We start from the raw sequence: 15,080 nt of genomic DNA, 5'->3' as shown, positions 1-15,080 counted from the left end.
GGAATGTTGAGTTTTAAGCCAACTTTTCCACTCTCCTCTTTCACTTTCATTAAGAAGCTCTTTAGTTCCTCTTCACTTTCTGCCATAAAAGTGGTGTTATCTGCATATCTGAGGTTATTGATATTTCTCCTGGCAATCTTGATTCCAGCTTGTGCTTCTTCCAGCCCAGCATTTCTCATCATGTACTCTGCATTTAAGTTAAATAAGCAGGGTGACAATATAAAGCCTTGATGTACTCCTTTCCCGATTTGGAACCAGTTTGTTGTTCCATGTCCAGTTCTAACTGTTGCTTCCTGACCTACATACAGATATCTTAAGAGGCAGGTCAGGTGGTCTGGTATTCCCATCTCTTTCATAATTTTCCACAGTTTATTGTGATCCATAGAGTCAAAGGCTTTGGCATAGTCAATAAAGCAGAAATAGATGTTTTTCTGGAACTCTCTTGCTTTTTTGATGATCCAGAGGATGTTGGCAATTTGATCTCTGGTTCCTCTGCCTTTTCTAAATCTAGCATGAACATGTGGAAGTTCACAGTTCACATATTTGGCTTTGCTTGGAGAATTTTGTGCATTACTTTACAAGCATGTGAGATGAGTGCAATTGTGTGGTAGTTTGAGCATTCTTTGGCACTGCATTTCCTTTGGATTGGAATGAAATGCAGTATAAGTCTGTATTAATGGAAGTAAATGTTATATTCTTATCTGTATGTTATAAATTTTAGTAGGCCATGTGTTCTTACTCTTATTCACACCATTCAGCACTCTGGTTAAGTGTACTTTTTCTCAGAATAATGATTTTAAGTGCAGAAAATAAAATACAGAGGTTTACAAAGGGAATTATATTAAATTTATTATCAGAATGTTAAAATAATATTGTGATATATTCACATATAATCTAGTAGTGGATACTATAACATTAAAATTTAATTTTAAAATAGAGTTGTTAAATTTCAAATACCTCTAACAACAATAATGATACAAAATCTATGCAGTTTCTATTAGTTACAGTCACAAGTATTGCTAATCCCACTGCAGTTTCTTACCTACATTTGTAACTGAAGAAAGTGCTAATTTTTAGTTAGAAATTAGCTTTTGACAGAGGAAGGAGAAAATGGTTTATCAATAATTATTCATTTGTACACTGCCTTTTTTTACAGAAAGATAAGACTAAGGATGTAGAAAATCAGGTTTATATACACTTTGTTCCCCCTCACCTAAGTTCTCACTAGACTCCAGATTGATGATACACATATACTGAAAAGGTGTGGCCTACTGAGGTTATCTTATTCTTGTGAGAACATTAATGGGTAGAAATAGTCTAGAGGAGACATAAAGCAGAGCGAAGGGTCTGGAAATCATGTCAAGTGAGGATGCTTCGCCTACAGAAGAACACAGACTAATAACCGCCTTCAAATAATAACAAAGAAGGTCTTCATGGGCCCAGTTCTGTTCTCAGCACTAGTACATTTACCTGCATTCTGCAGGCCAGGACTTCTTTATGTAATCCTTTATGTGATGATCCAGTTTCTTCTCAGAAGAATGGACCTCAAGGACATTATCCTGGAGTAGTTAACCAACTCCGCTTTTTCTTATTTGATCAATTCATTTCAATTCAACACCTAGTTATTAAGTTTGTACTCTGTACGTGAAAGGTACTAGGGGCTGTCAAGGACAATAAGAGAGAGGAGAAAGAAAGGGAGAGGCAAAGAGACAGAGGAAGACAATATGAAAGACAGATATTTGGTCTTTGCTTCTCATTCAGGAGATTACATTCGGAGGATGAGAAGAGAAAGGCAGAGTATTTGGTTTATCAATAAACCAATCATGTATACAATGCTTTTTTCCAGAAAGGTAAAACTAAGGACATAGAAAACCAGGTTTATATATACTTTTAGATATATCAGGCATAATATAAATTCCATAATCATCAGGGGCATACATTCATAATGAAATCTAATGAAATACAGTCTGACAATGGGATAGATTATTGGGAATCAGAACTCTTCCATAAAATCCCCACTGCTGTAAGACAGATAAAATCAGACTGATGCAAACCCTGAGATTTGGGGATGACAAATTTGGCCTGGAACAGATGAGAGAAGGGGGCATTTCACTCGGCCTTGAGGGATGAGTAACATTTCAGCAAATGAACATGAAGGGAAGCGTTCGCCTTCTGGGCTGATGAAAGACTAGGCAGGGAGTCACGGACATTCTTTCCGGGAATGGCATCCGATACAGCGGTAGCACTAGATGAGTGGGCTGGGCCAAAGCACGGAGAATAATACAGGACACAGCTCCAAAGCTTGAGCGGCAGCACACCGTGGATGACTTGCAATCACCTGCTAAGAAGTGTGGGTTTTATTTTAGAGCAAATGGGAGTCACAGAAGACTTTCAGTATGAGAATTCAAATGAACAGGTTGGTTTTATGAAGAGAACTCTGGCCATTAGATGAAATACAACATATGCCAGATTATAAAGACTAAATGTAGGAAAATCAGTTAAGAAGTTAATACGAGAGTCCAGGTAAAAGGACTCCCCTAAAAGATGAGATGAATTAATGATAGTTTAATAGCAGCTCCAGTTGGATTTATAATTTATAATTCTACATGGTCTGGAGGTTTGAAATCTTTTTTCTTATTCCCCATCAAAGCCTGCACTATCACAGAGATGTCATGTTGCCCCTATATACACACACACACACACACACATGCATACTCACACATGCACACCCATTGGTATAATATGAAGAAAAAGACCATTCCCCACAGCACTTGGATAACTTGATTAAATTTGACTTGATTTTCCTATTTCTAGTAGAGTTTTTAAGCCATACAGGAAGCAGAGGCTCTCTCTCTCTCAAGAAAGGGAAAGTGTTGAATTTTTTTCAGTAATAAATTAATTGGCTTCTCTGGTGATTTAGCAGTAAAGAATCTGCCTGCCAATGCAGGAGATGTTGGTTCAATCCCTGGGTTGGGAAGATCCCTTAGAGAAGGAAATGGCAACCCACTCCACTATTCTTGCCTGGGAAATTCCATGGACAGAGGAGCCTGGAGGGCTACAGTCCATGGGACTGCAAAGGAGCTGGACATGACTTACTGACCAAACAGCAACAACAATAAATTAATATCAATAGAGAATTCTGCAAACTACAGAAGCCAGATGCCTTCTACAATCCCATTAAAAACAGAAATTAGCACTAAACTGACCATGTTTAGTGATTTAACCTAACCCAATTGTAAGAATATGTCCTTGATGTATTTGCTTATTTGTGTTAATTATCGATTTCCTATTTCCCTACACATGAAATAAGCTTTGAGGGAATTTTAATTTTCCTCAGAAAAATAAATGTGCAAAGATTAATCTCATACAGGAAAATGTAGAGTGTACAATAACAAACTTAGAGAATTTTTCACAGACAGAAGGAATGCCACATGGTTCTAAGCACATGCAAGGATACAAGTAATCAAGTGCTCCCAATCACCTTTTATCATTGCCATTTCTTTCTTTTCATTTTACTTTAATGTTCTCATTTTTAGAGCAAAACCCTTTATACAGAGAAGGTGAGTAATATGCCTGGGTACTAAGTAGCAGAGATCAGACTTAAGATCAGGTCAGTCAGAAATCTTCATCAGAACCTAAATCAAAACTTCAAAGGAAGAGATAAATATGGACTGGTGTAAGGGAGATGGGATTAGATCAACAATGAAAAGGGAACAGCAGAAACCAATAAAGCAATAATAGATGACAGATACAGATGAATGAGATTGGATACATGGATGACTAGAAGAGAAGGAAAAAGAAAACTGCTGTAACCTGAAGTCATGCTCATCTTTCACCAGTGATTCCTCCTTACAGAACCAGGACATTCCCAGGGACATTTCTGTTTCTTCTACAATTTAACTCAGTGAGAATAACTACAATTTATTTTCAGTGAGAATAACTACAGCCTTAATGTACAGTGTAACTTTACATTTATTATTTCACTATTCTCTTCCACATAAATAGGTTTAAAAAAAAAAAAAAGGTTTAAATGAATTTTGGAGCACTGAACTTGAAAGGAGTCTATAAAAGGAAAGGGAGGTCTCGTGACATTTCCTTTCTAATTTGGCTTATTCCATGTTATGCTTTTGCTTTTTTGTCTCAAGTTTAATTTCAGAATTCTTTGACTCGCTCATGTTAACTGAAAAGCTTTTAGTTAATTTAGTTGATTTTTTGGAAATTATTTTCAATTTAGCAGTAAATTAATATCAATAAAGAAAAGCAGTTGGAGTTGTCAAGGTGTTAAGAGGAAACCGTTCTTATTAGCATTTCCTTTCATATTTATCTGAATAATGAAAACAAATGCATTGTTCCCTGCACTTAGTACTTCACTGCTAATGACATTTTTCTTTACCTATTCAGCTTTTTTAAAATAAATATCTCATACCCCTTGTTGAAATTATTTCTTACTGTAACAAAGACAAAAGCAATATTATTCAGAATTTAGACCAATGGTCCAACTTAGTTCAATAATTCCTGAGCTGATAGGAGCATACTACTTTAGGAAGCATGCATGCGAGCATACTCAGTTGTTTCAATCATGTTGGACTCTGTGACCTCATGAACTGTAACCCACCAGGCTCCTCTGTCTGCGGGATTCTGCAGGCAAGAATTCTGGAGTGGTTTGCCATGTCCTCCTCCAGGGGATCTTCTCTACCAGGGACTGAACCTGCATCTCCTGCACTACAGGCAGATTCTTACTGCTGAGCCACTGGGGAAGCCCCTTTATGAAGCATATATTTTATTTTATTGTCTCGACAGACCACAGAACTTTACCTATCTTCCCTAGCAGGGTGTCTTGGAATGATATGAACATTCTTCCACTCCTACCACCCAACACAGGAATTTTCCAGAAAATAAGCCACTGGCTCACATTGCTTGACAAAAAATGTTAGCTAGATTGCACATAATAATAAAAAAGACAAATGTTTCCATGTCGGAATACTGACCCAGCCATGCCCTACCAGTAAGTCTCCACATCTTTCTCCCCTTTCTACCTCAAGAACTCTAGTCCACATGACATTGCCCACGTCAGGATTTCACCATAGCCTACTCACAGAGGAATGACGCTTCCCATTAGCGCTGACACATTCTGATTAGACGACCTCTTATGTTTTATTCTAATTATCTGTTTATGGGGCTGTCCAATCTCTCCCTTAAACATCTGGCCACTGAAAGAGGTCATCTTCTGATGTAAGAAAGAGTGTGCCAGCTCTGCACGGGCTGCGGGCCTTCAAGTGTAAACAGCTTTTGCACATCCACAAGCACACGTAACTTCATATTTTCATAGTTATAAATGAATCTTCTGGAAACCCAAACCTCTTCTCCCAAAGCATAGATGGGATACTACAGTACAGCTCTGCTCTGAACTGTAACAGGAGGCCTGTTCCACTCAATCTGACATGCTGAAACAGGCATACGCCTTGCTGCTGCTGCTGTTGCTAAGTCGCTTCAGTCGTGTCCGACTCTGTGCGACCCCATAGATGGCAGCCCACCAGGCTCCCCCGTCCCTGGGATTCTCCAGGCAAGAACACTGGGGCATACGCCTTAGGTATCCTTAAATAGCATGAACCCCCAGTTTCTACCATATTATCACCCTCCTTTGCATAGGTGGTTCCTCCCTGATTCCTAGAATCAGGGATCTGACTATGATTCCCACATCTCCCTTTACAGTTCCTTTCAGAAGCTCTCCTATGAATAGTAACCCCGTAATCCACTGCGTGATTCCAGATTCCTTTGGCCAGTCTGCAAAGCCTCCTTCACGAAGACCACAGAATCTGACATAGCTTGACACCCATTCAAGGTTAGGTTTGTCACCCACAGCAATCATCTTCAGCAGTTAAAATCTGCTTTACATATTAGATTACATGTGAAATCTAATGTGAAAGTGAAGTCACTTAGTCATGTCCAGCTTTTTGCGATCCCATGGACTGTAGCCTACCATGCTTCTGCATCCATGGGATTTTCCAGGAAGAGTACTGGAGTGGGTTGCCATTTCCTTCTCCAGAGGATCTTCCCAACCCAGGGATCGAACCTGGGTCTCCCGCATTGTAGGCAGACACTTTACCGTCTGAGCCACCAGGGAATAGATTACATGTAAAGAAACCTAAATCTGTGAGAGAAGAAAATTGAGAAGTCAAAGTATTATTTCTATCCTAACATGCTGAATTCTCCACTTTCAAAGAAATGGCTTCAAATCCTTTGCCATGGTCAATTTTGAGCAAATCTCTAACCCTATAAAATATCTGGGAGATATCCACAGTCTGTATGATTTTTCTATGATTTTCCAGAGCTTGGAAGAAAATAAGATGTGGAACTCTGGAAGTAAGGGGCAAAATTAAGGTTCAGTAATAGGATATAAGAAAGGATAGAAAGAAAGTACCCTTTCCACTTAAGACAGGGACACTAGTCAGAAGTAGTGATGAGAGATTACCATCTTCAAACACTTGTTCTATATTCCAGGTCCACCTCAAGGCCTGCTTACTCAGCGTTTGTTGGCGCCCCCTTCCTTCTATTGCTCACAAATTGTATTTCATAATTATGGTTCATTCTGTACTGGCTTAGCGTGTACATTTATAAGCTCTGTAATGCAGAACTTTTTGTATTTCTATATCTTCTGTATCTTTACATGGCTTCACTCCAGTCTTGGGTATATGTTAGATGTGAAAGTGAAAGTCGCTCAGTCGTGTCCAACTATTTGTGACCCCATGGAATATATAGTCCATGGAATTCTCCAGGTCAGAATACTGGAGTGGGTAGCCTTTTCCTTCTCCAGGGGATCTTCCCAACCCAGGAATCAAACCCATGTCTCCCGCATTGTAGGTGGATTTTTTACCAGCTGAGCTAAAAGAGAAGCCCAAGAATACCGGAGTGGGTAGCCTATCCCTTCTCCAGGGGATATTCCTGACCCACGAATCAAACCAGGATCTCCTGCATTGCAAGCAGTTTCTTTACCAACTGAGCTATCAGAGAAGCCCATATGTTAGATGACTGCTGATTAATCATTTAGATAGATTAAGAAAAATAATTCAACACGAACAGGATTAAGCTCATATCAGAGTTAGGTTTAAATATAGAAGAAATTTGGCAAATATTTGAAATTAAAGGCTATACCATTTAGGCTATTTTTAATAAATGATTGGAATGACACAACCAACAAGAGAAACTGAGCCCAGAAACAAGAATCTTTCAAAAATCATCATCTTGAATTCAGAATACTCAAGATACTGATGTGCATACATGTCATATGAAAGTTTAGAGAATCTGTTACTATGGTAATTGTTAATCGTGAATTTTCAAGGAAAGATGCCAGGGAAGAATTAAGTGTTATTATATACCTATGTTAGAACAACATACAGAGTTTCTTATATTGAAATCTTATTGTATTTGCAAAGCCAAATATATTAAACTGACTTGATGCTTGCAAACTGAATCCTAAAGAAGATTATTTTAAGCATTTTGAAAAGTTGCCCAACAACCACAGTAATAAACACCACCTAGAATTAATGAAGTCACTTCGTCTAAGCAGATCAAACTGCTTTTAAAAACTGATGATTTTTCAGTATTCTCCTGCCTTCTCCAGTAATTTCATTCCTCATATTCTACAATAGTCTTGTAGGTTTTCATATTTTTATGTATTAATCTTCCTAAACTACCATTGATCTGAAAGAAAATTCAAGAACATTGCACTTGATATCTATTTCACTTTTTGACAAACTGGAGAAGTTGGGTCCAGTAGAGGTGAATTACTTGACTGTTATCTCATACTGTATTAGAAAAAGAGAAGAAAACATGTCTGACGTTGCTCATTGCTTTATCTCCAGTACCTGATATAGTCTCTAATACATAAATATAGGCTCAGTAAATAGTTTTGAATGAACATGACTAGGCACAGCCAATCAGGGATAGAAGTTTTACAGTGAAGACTCAAGAAAGAGAAGTAAAAGCAAATCTAGGCCTGGAACTTGCCTTCTGTAGACGGAGGTGAAAAAAATATCAAGCAGGAGGCAGGAGAGAGTTGGTATTTCTGGAGCCATAAACTCAAAAAGGCATCGAACATTTGGATAGAGAACTAGATTCAGGAGACAAATGATTCTTGGCTTATATATTATCTGCCCCAAAGCAAGATGAATGTACAGAAATCTTACTGAAATTTGGTAGATAGGCAATTCTGCCAAGTTTTTTCTAGGAAGAGATATTTAGTGGAAATCGATAAGTCAAAAAGCAAGATGCTCACACATGGTCTTTCCTGATATATATAATGTTATTATTGCTTAATTTTATCAGATATAAATTTATTGGCAAGGCCTCCATAGGCTTAAAGGTTTCCCAATACTTTGGCCACCTCATGCAAAGAGTTGACTCATTGGAAAAGACTCTGATGCTGGGAGGGATTGGGGGCAGGACGAGAAGGGGACGACAGAAGATGAGATGGCTGGATGGCATCACTGACTTGATGGACATGAGTTTGAGTGAACTCCGGGAGTTGCTGATGGACAGGGAGGCCTGGCGTGCTATGATTCATGGGGTCGCAGAGTCTGACATGACTAAGCGACTGAACTGAACTGAACTGGTGGCTCAGTGGTAAAGAGTCTGCCTGTAAATGCAAGAGACATGGGTTTGATCCCTGGGTCAGGGAGATGCCCTGGAGAAGAAAATGGCAATCCACTCCAGTATTCTTGCCTGGAGAATTCAATGGACAGAGGATCTTGCAGGCTACAGTCTATGGGGTCACAAAGAGTCAGACAGGACTCAGTACTGAACAACAATCACCACAGGCTTATTTAATCCAGTACCCTTATTTTCCAGAATCAATGAGTTAGTCAAGTTAAATATTTCTGCCAAGAAGTACTTTAGAAACCTGTTTGTATGACTAAGAAGGGACACATAAATGATTATTCTATATCCTACTGGCTTTAACAAATATATAAGATGTATATAATTTTTTAATGTCTTAATTTCTATATAAAAGGAGTTCAGAGCTGGCTGTTGAACACATAAGGCCTATTTTACCTGTCCAGCTTGCTAATACTCTCTCTTTGGTGTACAATATTCTCTTTTCTTGGTCGTTCTCATCTCTCCTTCCCTTCTCCTTTCTCATCCTCTGAAATCCTGCTAAAACATCAAGACCCAACTTAAATGTTAACAGCTCCTCTAGAGACTGTCTTGCTTAGAAGAATCAGAGTTCCTGCCATCTTCAGTCTTCACTTATCATACTCTAGACTTTAAATCCCCTATGACTCTTTTTCATATCAGCTCATGATCCCTTTAATGGCAGAGATAATCTCTTTTTCATTTCTGTCTTTCCAGAACTGAATATAGAAGATGCTCAATAAATACTGAATGAAATGATTCATTGAGGGAGTGAATGAATAGATACTCTGAATGAAGAATGTGTCTTCTCTGTAAAAGAAGACCACCCAAAAACATGGAGTTAGGGCAAAAATGATCAAAACTGAAGTCAGTGAGAAATTAACAAACTGAAAAGCAAGGATTCTTGAGTAGCATATCCTGGCATGGTTAAGAGATTAGTACAAGTCAGTTTTCTGATAATCTAAGTCTTCTTATTTTAACTTCATATTTAGTAATAATTTAAACAAAGATTTTTCTCTTATATCATTATTTTAGGATATATTCCTATTTGAGAAAAACAGATATAATTAAGATACAATGTTCATCCTTTAAGTGAATGGATTCTCTTAACACACAGCAATCCCCTTTAACATGCAGGAAAAAGCAACTTACTGACTAGCACTTTAACACTGGGGAACTTTGTGCAATCCTATAATTTAGTCCCAGAAGAGAAGATCTCCAAACTATCCAAAATTATCCTTTAAAAGAAAAGTGTACTTTCTGCAGTTGTGTGTGTTAGTAGCTGTTTTTGAACTATAAGATCAGGTTTCATAAATATATCTCCCTGTTCTTTCATATGCTGTGTTTATTCTGTTTGTTCAAGCCAAGAGCTATAACATAAAAGGATGCTTTCTCAAGAGACTGAATATTAGAAAGTCATGCATCTAAGCATAAAGAACATTCAGTCTGCCAAGAACAGAATCAAAAATCTGAAAATGGTGTTTGATTTCCTGGTTAATAACTTTTCAGAGTTTTCAGCCTACCCTTCCTGAGCAGAACTAAGTTCATAAACAGAGCAAAATAACTCTAAGAAATGTAGTTGGGATAAAGGGGGATGTTCGGGCAGAGTGTCAAACTGGCCTCCATGCTGAGAATCAAGGTTGGAGACTGACAGACAGAAGAAACTGCCTCCTTTGGTCCTATAAAACATTTTCCTTCATTCATAAAATAACAGAGAAGGATGAATTAGGAAAACCAAATTGAAGGTTACAAGCCCAGTGACAGGTCATTAGGGAAGTGAAAATTAGGGGATAGGATTTCCAGAAGAGCTATCTAGATTTAGATTTAAATGTACTAGAATTTACTATAAAGGCAGCTCAAGGTTGAGAGAAGAGCAAAGAAACAATGTTCTATAAAACTACTGATACTCAGAAGAAAAGAAGTAAAGTGAGCATGGGAGAAAAGAAGTTTGAAAGTCATCATTTACCTTAAGTCAGAGGCACGTGTGGTCCAGAGACCCTAGGGACTCACAAGGTCAAAACTGGTTTCATAATTATACCAAGACACAATTTGCCTTTTCACAACCATTCTCTCATAAATATACAGTGGTGGTTTCCAAAAGCTATATGATGTGTAAGATCACAACAGACTGGTGCAGAAATAGATACGTGAATCCAACCGTCTTCCATTAGGTCAAACAATAAAAAGATCATCAAAATACTATTCTTTTCATGTTTTTTACTTGCTTTAGAAAATAAGTAGAGTTGTTTTCTTTGAATATATATGATTTCAAAGGTGATTATTTACTAGTTATATTTTAAATTAATCAGTAGATATTTCTAAAATTTCACAGTTTTAATTTTGAACATGGTAAATATCAATATGGGGCTTCCCAGGTCACGCAGTGGTAAATAATCCACCTGCTAATGCAGGATACGTGGGAGACATGGGTTCGATCCCTAGGTTGGGAAGATCCCCTGGAGGAGAAGATGGCAGCCCACTTCAGTATTCTTGCCTGGAAAATCCCATGGACTGAGGAGTCTGGTAGACTACTCTCCATGGGGTTGCACAGAGTCAGACACACCTGAGCACATCACAACAGCAACAAATATTGATATACATTATCCACACAAACAAAAGCTCTGGCGTATCCTCAATAATTTTTAACATTCAAAAAGGTATGAAGACAAAAGGTTTAAGGACTATTGGTGTATACAATCTTTCCTATCTTAGTAAATGACTTTATTATTTTCCCAGTTGCTCAAGCTAAGAATCTTATAGGAATGTTTCATTCATTTCTTTTACTCATTTCTTTATATGCCAGTTCTCACCAAAGCCTGTATGTTCAACCACCAAAATGTATCTCTGACCTGCTTTCATCTTTCTAGCTGCACTCCATCACCATAACCTGAGGCCCAGCCTTCTCTGGAGTTGTAAGGGCACCATTGCTGACATCCTTGCCTCTTGTCACTCTCTGATCCACTGTTTTACTCAAAAGGCAATTTTATCCAACAGATGCTATAGTCACAGTGTCCAGGTCCTGAGAAACTTTCAAGAGTGCGACCCAATGGTTAAGACTTAAAGAAAAATAATTACTGACTCAAAAACAATCATTTTAAATACACAAGATAAACATTAATTCATGTTTATTTTAAAGTCTAAAGATTGCCATGTCAACTAGAAGCACAACACAATAAGTTATGAAATTGAAAGTCACTCAGTTGCGTCCAACTCTTTGCAATCCCATGGATATACAGTCCATGGAATTCTACAGGCCAGATTACTGGAGTTGGTAGCCATTCCCTTCTCCAAGGGATCTTCCCAAGCCAGGGGTGGAACCTAGGTCTCCAGCATTGTAGGCGAATTCTTTACCAGCTGAGCCATCAGAGAAGCCCAATTATAGAAGAGTTATATTTGATTAGGGATACAGGTACAGGACATATACATGATAAGAGGTGGATAGCATCTCTAGGGGAAGCGATTGGCTCATGCCTATCTCCTCATCTTCATCTCATGTATCAGTAGTTCCCTACTTACTGGGATCGAACACCACAGATGAGGTTCTTGCACCTAGAACATGGCTAGTTCCCTCCCACCTCTGAACTTGGACACAGGCAGTTAGTTCCTTGAGTCTTAAATATTCTCTAAACTCCTTTTAGAATGCATTATTTCTCATCTTTCAGGTCCCAGAAGCTGCTTTTGTTTCTCAGAAAGCCTGTTCTTGGCCATTCTATTCAAAAAATGGTTTCCCTGAATTATCACTCTTAAATGTTTACTCTTTTACAGAACTTCTTACTACAATCCTTTAATTATCTTATTTGTCTATAGTTTGCTTGATTATTGTCTGTATCTTCCAACCAAATTTAAGTTATTATAGGGCTTAAATTAGGAATGACAGGTATGTAACTGTAGTATGTAGAGGGGGGATGGAAAATGGAACCATTAGTTGGGAACTATCATCTTTGAACAGAAATAAACATACTTCCGGAATCCTGACCCTCTTCTGGAACACCAGCTCTATCTCTCTAAGATATTTATGTCTATAAAGTTACTCTGGGATGAAATAAGAAACAATTAGAGAAAAGAGACTGTTACTGACACTTGGTTGTTTGGGGAGTTATTTTTCTAAGAAATGTGATAATTAGACAGAAATTAATATTTTACTATGTTCCTAGTGAGATATAATGATTGATTTATTTTTAAAGAAACATGATAAATGCTAGTATGAAATGGAACTAAGACCACTAATGACAGTGGGGGGACAAATTCTGATTGTCTATTGCACTGTAGCTCCTCCAAATCCTATGAATATCTTTAGAAATTAAAATACATGCTGCACTTTAAAATAAGGAGCCAGTCAGGGAATTCTCCACAGACATTCAAAGTTCAAGAAAATACTAGATTAAACAAAGATAATCAATATTTGATCTTTATGATCTATAAAACTATCATTTATTTATACAGTTCAACTTAAAACAATGCTTGCATTCATAAATCATATTATTTGCAAGTATTCTGACCTCAGAAGCATGGGTTTCTATGTATTTAAAAAAAACATTCAATAGTCTGTTCTGTATTGTATTGTCCAGAAACTTTAATGATCATATAATCCAGGTCACAGGGGGGGTTGTCTTTGTTTTATTGTTTTGTTTTGTTTTTAAAGCATCAGGCTTAAAATAGAAATAGAAAAGGAAAAATAAAAAGAGAGAAAAGAAGAAAATGAGAGAGGAGATACACTTTAAAAATCTGCATGAGAGAGAGAACAAAGAAAAAGAATTTAGAGAGGATTCAGGGAATGAAGAGATAGAAAGATGGAGGAGGGCAGAGGGGAAGGAGTAGGGAGAAAGAAGAGGAGGAAAATGTGGAAGAGAGAATGGATTTATCTTTGCTCAGGAAATTATCTCTTTCTGAGAATATGCTGAACTGTAAGCAACTGTAAGCTTTCAATAAGCTTTATCAGCATTGTTAGTGATGTCATAGACTGTTGGCTGTTCTATTCAACCTATTAAGAAAAAATGTATTTTTGCTATGTTCTGTTTCCAAGCTTAGATCTATTGTTTCACTAATCTTAGACATAAAGGGAAGGATAGGAGAATGGTATTAGAAAGATCTGGGTTTAAGCTGCCAACTCTACTTCTTACTGGCTACATTTGCTACAGCAAGTAAGGTAACAAATAGGGCAACTATTCTTTTTTTAATTGATGTATAGTATTTACAATATTATACTAGTTTCAGGTGAAAAACATAGTGACTCCTCCATTAAAAGTTAGTATAAGATAATGATTATAATTCTCTATGCTATACAATATATCTTTCAATTCAGTTCAGTTCAGTTCAGTAGCTCAGTCATGTCTGACTCTTTGTGACCCCATGAATCACAGCACGCCAGGCCTCCCTGTCCATCACCAACTCCTGGAGTTCACTCAAACTCATGTCCATCGAGTCGGTGATGCCATCCAGCCATCTCATCCTCTGTCATCCTCTTCTCCTCCTGCCCCCAATCCCTCTCAGCATCAAAGTCTTCCAATAAGTCAACTCTTCTCATGAGGTGGCCAAAGTACTGGAAATTTAGCTTTAGCATCATTCCTTCCAAAGAACACCCAGGACTGATCTCCTTTAGGATGGACTAGTTGGATCTCCTTGCAGTCCAAGGGACTCTCAAGAGTCTTCTCCAACACTACAGTTCAAAAGCATCAATTCTTCTGTGCTCAGCTTTCTTCACAGTCCAACTCTCACATCCATACATGACTACAGGAAAAACCATAGCCTTGACTAGACGGACCTTTGTTGGCAAAGTAATGTCTCTGCTTTTCAGTATGCTATCTAGATTGGTCATAACTTTCCTTCCAAGGAGTAAGCGTCTTTTAATTTCATGGCTGCAATCACCATCTGCAGTGATTTTGGAGCCCCAAAAAATAAAGTCTGACACTGTTTCCCCATCTATTTGCCATGAAGTTGTGGGACCAGACGCCATGATCTTCATTTTCTGAATGTTGAGCTTTAAGCCAACTTTTTCACTCTCCTCTTTCACTTTCATCAAGAGGCTCATTAGTTCCTCTTCACTTTCTGCCATAAGGGTGGTGTCATTCGCATATCTGAGGTTATTGATATTTCTCCTGGCAATCTTGACTCCAGCTTGTGCTTCTTCCAATCCAGTGTTTCTCATGATGTACTCTGCATAGAAGTTAAATAAGCAGGGTAACAATATACAGCCTTGATGTACTCCTTTTCTTATTTGGAACCAGTCTGTTGTTCCATGTCCTGTTCTGTTGCTTCCTGACCTGCATATAGGTTTCTCAAGAGGCAGGTCAGGTGATCTGGTATTCCCATCTCTTTCAGAATTTTCTATAGTTTATTGTGATCCACACAGTCAAAGGCTTTGGCATAGTCAATAAAGCAGGAATAGATGTTGCTTGCTTTTTTTTTGTTCTCTTGCTTTTTTGATGATCCAGTGGATCTTGGCAATTTGA

At 37.9% G+C, this 15,080-nt stretch overlaps 1 long non-coding RNA gene across 7 annotated transcripts in view; it reads right to left on the bottom strand.

Annotated features, from left to right (window-relative positions):
* Positions 1-837: 837 nt before the first annotated feature.
* Positions 838-15,080, bottom strand: part of LOC129649879 (uncharacterized) — a 430,734-nt gene continuing 416,491 nt past the window's right edge. For all 7 annotated transcript variants that reach the window (XR_008713364.1, XR_008713362.1, XR_008713363.1 and 4 more), the window contains one exon: positions 838-2,341. This is a non-coding gene — a long non-coding RNA (uncharacterized LOC129649879). The remainder of the gene's footprint in view (positions 2,342-15,080) is intronic.

This window comes from Bubalus kerabau, chromosome 4 (assembly GCF_029407905.1).
Source record: "Bubalus kerabau isolate K-KA32 ecotype Philippines breed swamp buffalo chromosome 4, PCC_UOA_SB_1v2, whole genome shotgun sequence".
Taxonomy (NCBI): Eukaryota; Metazoa; Chordata; class Mammalia; order Artiodactyla; family Bovidae; genus Bubalus; species Bubalus kerabau.
This window is presented reverse-complemented; position numbering and strand designations above follow the sequence as displayed.